At 48.7% G+C, this 8,961-nt stretch overlaps 1 pseudogene; it reads left to right on the top strand.

Annotated features, from left to right (window-relative positions):
• Nucleotides 1–1,023: 1,023 nt before the first annotated feature.
• Nucleotides 1,024–8,429, top strand: LOC103599533 (annotated as a pseudogene).
• Nucleotides 8,430–8,961: the final 532 nt, after the last annotated feature.

Genomic DNA, 8,961 nt, shown 5'->3' on the forward strand with positions numbered 1-8,961 from the left:
AGCTGGGGTAAGAGAGTGTGGAATGAGGCAGCATGTGACAAGCTGCCACCACTTGCGTGACCCTGAGCAAGACATCAGCGCCTAGGTGTGGCTCCTGAGGAGGTGGACTGACCATAATTTCTGAGATCCCGGGCAGCTGTAATGTTTCTGGACTGTGATTGTTCAGAAAGCAAAAGGGCCACCAGGAAGGAGAAAGCACAGTGTGTTGTGTTGGGGTTGAGTGTGAGTGTTTCCAGGTATTATTAGTCAACCCTGAGTACCCAGCTTTGTACCCAAACCAGCTCTGAGCTCTGTCCCATCTCTCGCCCCACGCTGGTCTCCAAACCCCTTCTCAGGAGCCATATTTTCCAAGCTTAAAAACAGAGTGGTGTGGTCTGAGGATTACTTAAGAGGACAAAATATCTGAATGGTCAGACCCCGTATTAGGGAATCTCAATGCAGCAGGAGCTGCAGGCAGCCACTCCAACCTCAAGGCCCTGTGCATACATTCAAGATGCTGCCACCCTTTTCTGCCACATAAGTTCCATTACATTAACCTCACATCTGACCAGGTCCTCAATTACTGTGGCGGAGCTCCTGGCTTCCTTTGTTCTACTTCTCCACAGATGCTGCATCTGAGGACTTCAAAATAATATAAATGAATCCATTGTAATCAGATTAATTACGAAAATGGTCTTTAGGAATAGAGAAGACAATGGAGTTTCTAGGAAGCCTTATCTAACAATAGACTCACAATGAAAGGAAAGAGTACATATTACAAGTTCCAACGCTATTTGCATTTTACTGGTACATGAGGGTATGGTTCAAAGAATTAAATTAGGTAGCTTTCAAAAAAAAATTGCTCATTTATTTTTTTTCCTCTAATGCGCTGCATTTACATAGCACCTTTCTTCCCACACCATCTCAAATGTTTTCCCTCACAGCTTCCTGAGTACTCTGTCAAAGTCGCTTTGGTCCTCTTCCTCCTCCATAGATGGTTCCCCTGTGCCTGTAGCTGACATGTGTCTCTCTTGAAGACTCAGGATGAAGGTAGACTTTGAGGAGGAGGATCAGAGCCTGGCAGTAGCAGACGGCCAGGTCGGAGGATGGGTTGCCTGACACGGCCAGTCCCCAGGCACTCTAGGTCCTAGGCAAAACTCCCAGGGGTACCTGAGGGAAAAGTTCTGGGGCCCTCAGGCTATGCCTGACTGAGCTGAGGGGGAGGCCCATCTCGTGGGCTGGGCACCAAGTGTCCCAACAGACTGAGCCAAGACAGGCTGAGCACAGGGAGCCTGGCGAGGGATTTGCATGGCTGCCATTCCTGAGCTGCTGCGGGCCACAGGAGCAGTTCCTGCTCTCAGCCCCCAGGGCCAACCATCCTGTCACAGCCAGGTGCTCACTTGCTGCAGCAATCTCCAGCCTCACCGCTCCCACTGGTGGTGGGAGGGTTCCTCTGTGGGGCAGGCACATTAGCCCCCAGGTTCGTTCCACAAGCTCCAGGAAGCTTATTGTGAGCAAGGCCAAACCCTCCCAGTTCTCAGGAGTCAATGGTCTAGGGACTCATGCAGCCCCAGAGTCCCACATCAGAGCCCAGGTGTCACCGCCTGACCTCTCCTGGGAGCCCCAGCGGCCTGGGAACCCAGCAGGGCTGAAAGGCCACAACAGAAGTCACACCATGCCCAACTTTTAATTTCTAGTTTCTCAAAGAGTTTTCATGTATTTTTCTCTCTCTATGCTCAGGATCTCCCTGTGAACTAGGTAAGACTGCACCCATTGTGTTCCTCACACAAAAAGAATCCAAGACTTGTGTGATTGCCCAAGTCTGAGGTTACATAGCCAGGAGCCTTTGAACCACTTCCTCATGCAATGCCAGGAGCCTTCACTTTCAGGAAGGGAAAGGGAGCCCAAGGAAGCTGCCCAGCTCCTCCTCTCCCAGGCCATCTGGCAGGGGGACCCTCAGTACCACCCTTGCTCAATGCGCCTGGGTGAACCATCTGGGGCGGACTGGCTGCACCAGGCTCAGGACAGACCAGAGGGTGGCCACAGCCCCAGGGCAGGCAGGACCTACCTACACAAGGGAGCAAAATGCTCATCCACACACAAAACTGTATGGTGTTTCCCCTAAACCCCAGGTTATTACAATATGTGCCTTATTTGAAAAAAAAAAAGTAGCTTTAGGGACAGCCCTACTGAATGCAATTTATCTAATAATGGTACCAACCATTTACTGATTCCTACGTGCTGCCACTGTTATTACTCATTAAATCCACGTAAGGACCCTGTGAGGCATGTGTTAGTCATATCGTTTCTATTTTACAGATGAGGAGACTGAGGCAGAGTTTGTCCGAGGCCACAGAGCTGGGATTCAACCCCAGCCATCTGGCTCTGAGCCCGCACTCGTAACTACTAGATCACATTTCTGAGGGTATGTCACCAGAAAGGAAAATGTTTGAGAGTTCAAGTATGAGTTATGGGCTAAATGGTGCCCAGAGAAATTATGCGTAGTGCTACATAAGAACCATTGCAGGGAGAATGGAGGGACCCAGGAAGAATATCAGGAGCCCCCTCTGGACCTCCTTTATTTCTCTCTTCTCTATCCTGCCTCTTCATAGTTTCTGTTTCCTCATAACTGCAGCCTGCCAAGACCCCCAAAGCCCTAACTCACTTCTCAGCCTCCCCTCAGCATGAACCTTCAGCTGCAGTCCTGTGCTACTTGATTTTCTTCATATTCCCAAATTCAAATGCCATCTTAGACCAACTGGCCTCAGAACACCAGGGACAAACTTGGGGTAACCTGACAAAGCCCAGTTTATTGACCTGTTGAAATGAGGGAGCCACACACCAGGGGAACCATGAGGCATCTCACCAAATACAGAAGACTGATAGAATGTTGGGGAAGGGTGGACTTCAGGTGACATTTAAATTATTGTCTTAGTAGGCTCACAGCAACGCAAAGCTGTGTGTGAATGGGTCAATGTCAGATCTAGGCTGTAAAATGAACCCAAGGTCCTCTGTCCTTGGAATCTCCAAAGTTAGAATAGGTCTAGAATGCTGAACCCAGAAAACTTTTATCTGAAGCTCTGCACATGGGCCATAAATCAAGGCTGCTTCTCTGTGTCAAAGTTACTTAGATCCTCAAAGCAGTAAGGAGATGTTTCATTCCTACTGATACAACTTCAAACAGCAAAATTTCTGATAGTCTGATTTTAGAGAACAAAGTTTCTCAGTGAGTGGAAAAACAGTAGTCACTCAAAGAAGGGAGTTATGACATTTTACTGGGACAGCTGCAGCGTGTCCTTGGGAGAATTTCCTTTAACTTTGCAGCTCACTTTATCCATCTTGTTATTTCAGGCAGATTGTTACTTTCTCATGACCAGCAAGGAGCATCCAATGCCCCAGCCTATCTTTGCAGGCTGGGTCCCAGTTCAGGCACTGGGTGTCCTTGAGTTGTGCCTCCCAGCAGCCTAAGTCCATCAGCTGAGTCTAAAGCCACAAGATCTAAAACCATAAGGACTTAAACAAAGGAGAAGTTTCTTCTCTCTCAGAGGTAAACAGGTGATCTAGGGCTGGTGTGTGTCTCTACCATCCTCAGCATGTGTCTTTCATCTACAGGTCCAAATTGTGGCTAACGCAGTCCTCTCCACAGCCCCAGACAGCAGGCAGGGGAGAAGGAGCAGGGGAGCACACCATCCAAATTTTAAATGCAAGACTGGGAACTAGGACATATTATTTCAGCTCACATTCTCTTGGCTGGACTTGCTGTCAGGCAAGAAAGGCTGGGAAAAGTCCTTGGCTTGGTGGCCATGTTCTCAGGTAAACCTCTCTTACTGTGGACACCGAGGGACAACTGTCGACTCTCTCCTAGCCCACCACTTAGAGACACTCCTTGTTGGCTAGCCTCTCCCACCCCCAGGCAAACACTTCCTTTCCCCTTTTGTCCTGCCTCGGTCTCTAGTGGAACCAGGGATTTTAATACCCGAGCCTCCCTGAACCCAGACAAATGGGGAGGGAGCTCCCGGGCAGTGATCTCGCTGCTGGTGGTGATTTGGGATTGTCCCTGTGACTTTGCTTCATCAGAACCCCCTGCAGTGTCCTTCACTGCCCAGCACCCTGGCTCACCGTATCATTTGGTGCTCCTTTTCAGATGCCTGCCCTTCCCCTGCCTCCCTCTAGAGGGCTTTGGTAGGTAGAGGAGGCATCACCCCAGGGCCCCCGGGGGCACCGGAGCTTCCTGAGGCCAGTCAGTGCTTCCAGGGCTTTTCCCAGCCTCCTCCAGACAGCTTGTTCTCTTCTCCCTCCCATAGGGCCAAAAGGTGTGGAGCCAGGTGGGGTGGAGGGCACTGAGGGTGTGGTGGCCTTTGTGCCCAGCTCTCCATTCTCCCACTCTCTGCCTACCTGTGCTGGTCTCTTGGCTCAGTGACTGGCCAGGCTGGGGAGGCAGCTTTTTTCAGTGTCCAGAGCAAAGTAGCAGAAGATAGGGAGGAATCCAGCACTGCCCACACGAGCCATCCACGAGCTCCTGGGCGTATACCCCACCCACAGGCTGTCAGCTCTGGCGGGCCTCAGGCACAGGCTCCCTAATGTGGTAGATACTGTCCCTACTCATGTCAGGCCCAGAGGAAGCAGGAACTGAAGAACAAGTTGGATCACCCCTCTGCCCCCCACATACGCACGATTATTGTAGACACTCCCACCCCAACATGTGTTCTTAAGTTGCCATGGAGGATTGGCCCCAGAGAAATGAATTCATTCCAAGCAATAGTGACTTAATGTGCTGAGAGGCAGGGGTCACAGTGGTTAAGTGCATAGACTTGAAGCCAGGATAACTAAATTTAAATCTAAGGTCTGCCACTTACTAGCAACCGGGACCTTGAGCAAATTATTTAACTGCTCTGAAACTCAGTTCCTTCATGTATAAAATGGGTCTTATAATGATAACCTACTTCATAATCATCAGAGAAGATTGAAAGAGTTGCTACGTTAAAAGTACTTAAAACAGTAAAAAAAAAAAAGTTTAAGGAAGTTAAAAAATGTGCTTAAAATAACACAGAGTAAACACTGAATGAATATTGGCTATTGTGCACTGGTTGGTCAAGAATTCGGATCCCCTACTGGCCAGCCACCAAAAAAAAAAAAAAAAGATATGTTATTGTTACCCTTGTAGAGGCCTTGGGAATTTAATAAAAGACAATAACAATATGTGACTCCGTGGAAAGATTCTAATGGTGGAGACCCCCACACATAGAGTCACAGAAGTGGGGGGTGTAGGTTTGCAATGTTGACAAGGCTGTGGCTGCTCACAGGCTACTCCTATGCAGAAAGGGGCTCCCTTGGGACTGTGAAGTCAGAGAAACTAGGTCAAAATCAGGCTGACAGCTCTTAACATGTCAGAGGCAGGTAGGCTTCAGAGACTAGGCATCTGGGGCCTCCTGCCCACCATGGTGTAAAACCCAGGTGACTCCCCCAGCACTCCCAGGACAATCTCACCCCACAAGCAACAAGAATGGCTGTGTGAACCCTGCTGTTGTAATGCTGGGGTTAGAAAAAACGTGACAGATTGGCTGGATAAAGATGTGAGGACATTTAAGCCCTTGCCATGCATGGGGTAAGGTAAACTAGAGTCATTTCTGCTTATGACAATGACCCAAAATTAATTCCATGTTTGGAGCTGTAATTGGGAAGAGCACTGGGTTCGGAGTGCAAACAAGAGCATGAGCTTCTTGAGGTGGGAACAGACCTGACTGTGCTAGTACTGAGCACATAGTGATGCTCAGTAAATGTTTGCTGGGTGCAGTCCTACTCTGTAATAACCAGCAGGGTCACCATGGTCAATTTGCCTCTCCTCCATGGCTTCTATTTTCCCATCTGCCTCTGGACTCGATGATACCTGAGATTCTGTTGAGCAATAAGATCCTGTCCATCGCTGACCTGGGAGCTTGCACACCACCAAAGGAGACCTATCTTGGTGTAAAACCCTCAGGCCTCACCCTCTTTGACCACAGCAGGGAGACCAACTGCCTAACTTGGGGGTGGCATATATGGTGGAAGGCAGGGCTCCCTATTTCTATCCTTTTGACTGCTCAACAGCAGACCGAGCCACAGACTGCTTTCAGGAGAAATGAGTCTGGGGGCTAAGGAGTTAAGCCAAAACTGGCAGCAGGAGGAGAAGAGGTACAAAGGAAGTCAGGGCAACCAGCTTCCCAGGGAGAGGCTAAGAGGTGGCAGGGGAGGGGGGAGCCAGAGGCGATGGGAGAAAGAGTCCAGCAGCAGCAGCAAACAGCAGTGTGCTCAGGGAAGAGCAGATGGGAGATGAGAGGCTGGCATAGGTGGGCAGACAGTTCTGCTGAATGGCCAAGGGGAGAGGGGGAAGGCTGAGCTATCAAATCCCCTTTTCTCCTTCCCACAGCCTCTTTGTGAGACACCTAGAGGAGAGGACTGAGCCTAAGAAGTAGGGGTTACCTCCCACAATTAATGATAAAATTTCAATGAGAAATCAACAACTGAATTGAATGAGATTTCTTTTCATTTGAATTGGGAAGCATTCATTAAGTACCTACTGAGCACCAGGCCCTCAGTGGGATGATAAGCGAGGAGGACTGCTCTGCCCTGCAGGGGGGGAGCTCCGTCTGGGAGAGCAGGCAAGTCCTTGCACTCTGGGCAGACAGTACCACAGTAAAGGGACAGAGTGGCCTGCTTCAGGGTCGGAGGGAGGGCGAGAGACGCTGGAACTGAGAGGAGGCTGTAACAGGGAAGGCTTGGTGAAGGCAGCAGCATTCGAATTGAGCTTCCCACAATGATATGGAGGAGGTGAGACCTTCCTGCCACACAGGTCAGTTTGCATGAAGGCACAAAAGCCAACTTGAATTATAGATTCAAATCAGAGTGATCAGGCATTATAGAGAAATATTAAGAGGCACAAGACAGTCCTTGGTTTCCCTTTAATTCTGTTTGCTTAAGGGAAGCTTTCTTCATCCAAAATAGAAAGTGGAAGTAAGGAGGAAATCCCACCATCATGTTTTGGATCTCATCCCCCACCTTCCTCCCCTGCCCTCCAACCCCACCCCAGGACACTTACTCTATTGATTATCTAGCTCCTTCAGTATCGAAGTTCTCCTCTGTTCGGTCCCTCATATCGTCTTTGAACTTGCTCAACTACCTCAGTAAAAAACAAACCATCCCCTATCCATACTTCCTTCTTCTCTGTCTTCCTCACCATGGCTAAGTATCTTTAAAACATCATCTACATTGTCCTTCTTAGAGTCAGTTCTGCTGCCTTGGTCTTGCTGAAGAATGGGAGCAGAAAATGCAGGTTCTGGATGGCCAGAAAGAAGGGATTAGTTACTGTGGCACCACCAAGGGAGCCTTGCCTTTCTCTGTACCAACAAATCAGGGATCACAGACTTCAGTAGTGCCAGTCTCTTCAAGGTTTTATGCCAGAAAAATTCCAAATTGTCAAGCCCCTTGAAAGATAACCAACTCTGCACCATTGGCAAGAGCTTGTTTAACCAAACCTGACAACCATTCTTGACCCACATCCACATATTACCACTAAAGGCTTTACCCAATTGCTCAAGGATGCTATCTTTCACCTCTCAGATTTGGAAGAGAATGAAGAGGAGGGTATTGCCTTTTAGATTCAGCAACCACTCCAAGTGGAACAGAAACTTTCAATATCCAAGCAGCAGCAGGCGTCCTCCTACTACCCTCACTTCAGCATATGGGCTGGCTACTGTTGCAGCCTCAAACCCAGGAAAGTGTCTGTCATGCAAAAACTAAACATTCACCCTCACTTTCTATGGGATATTGCATCTCTCTGAAATCATTCAGGCTGCCCCAAGCTCAGGTCCCCTTTATAATTCCGAGAGAAGTAGTAATAGCAGTTCCCTAAGTACAGTTCTATTATTGATTGACCAACCAGATTCTACTATAACCTTCAGTAGCATCATAAGCTTGGCCAAACCCCAAGAGCGAGGCATCTCTCCTAAAGTATATCACAGCCTGGTTTCAAAGGACCCTCTCCTCTTGCCTGCCCACACAAAGCCCCAGCTATTACCTTCACCCTGCCAAATTCCCCCTCTCACTTACTTTGCCCTTATTGCCCTTTAAGTTTCAAGTACATCTCTGAATATTTTCTGGCCTCCTGATCAGCTGAAATGTCCCTTCAGGAAATGGCTTAAGACCATGAAATCCTCTTGATGTGGGCCACTTGAAGAGGAGTTCAGTGAATAGGCTGAAGAGATTAGAGATAGCCAGAGAGAGGCCCAGGAGCATGGAAGATGCCAAGAGGCAGAAATTTGTCTTCAAGACAAGACTGCTGTTTACTTAAATGCAGGTAGCAGTTTATTAGGTGGATTGAAGAGGAAACAGCCTTCCAGTTATGATGTGTAGCTTTTGAACTCCGGTTTGTTTGTACATCTCCACTCAAAATGGGTATCCTGAAGGAGGACTGAGACTCAGTAGTTAGCTGACCACTTGTACAAATTAGCATGCAAATACTCATGTATTGACATATGCACTCTGGTCTGACTTGAGAGCAAAGGAATATTGCAGAAAGGTTGTGCTTATGCAAGTAGAGGAATGGAAACAGAACTGTAATGAGGCACTGAAGGATGAGGTCTGGAAAATGAAGACCGTATGAAAGGCCCATGAGTATATGGACAGCAAAGAATGACAAATTTAACACACCCCTTCAGCTGGGTCTTCCTGTCTTGGGGGGAAAAAAGTGAATAGAAAATGAGTTGGCGAGGGCTGGCCCGGTGGCGCACTGGAGAGTGCGCCGCTTGGGAGTGCGGCGGCACTCCCGCCGAGGGTTCGGATCCCATGTGGTGACCGGTTCCTGCTCACTGGCTGAGCATGGCGCGGGTGCAACACTGAGGGTTGCGATCCAGTTGCCGGTCCCCGGTACGGTTGCGATCCCGTTACCGGCCAGTAAAAAAGACAAAAAGGAAAAAAAAAAAAAGAAAAGAAAATGAGTTGGTGAAT

Source organism: Galeopterus variegatus, unplaced genomic scaffold, assembly GCF_000696425.1.
Source record: "Galeopterus variegatus unplaced genomic scaffold, G_variegatus-3.0.2 Scaffold2996, whole genome shotgun sequence".
Taxonomy (NCBI): Eukaryota; Metazoa; Chordata; class Mammalia; order Dermoptera; family Cynocephalidae; genus Galeopterus; species Galeopterus variegatus.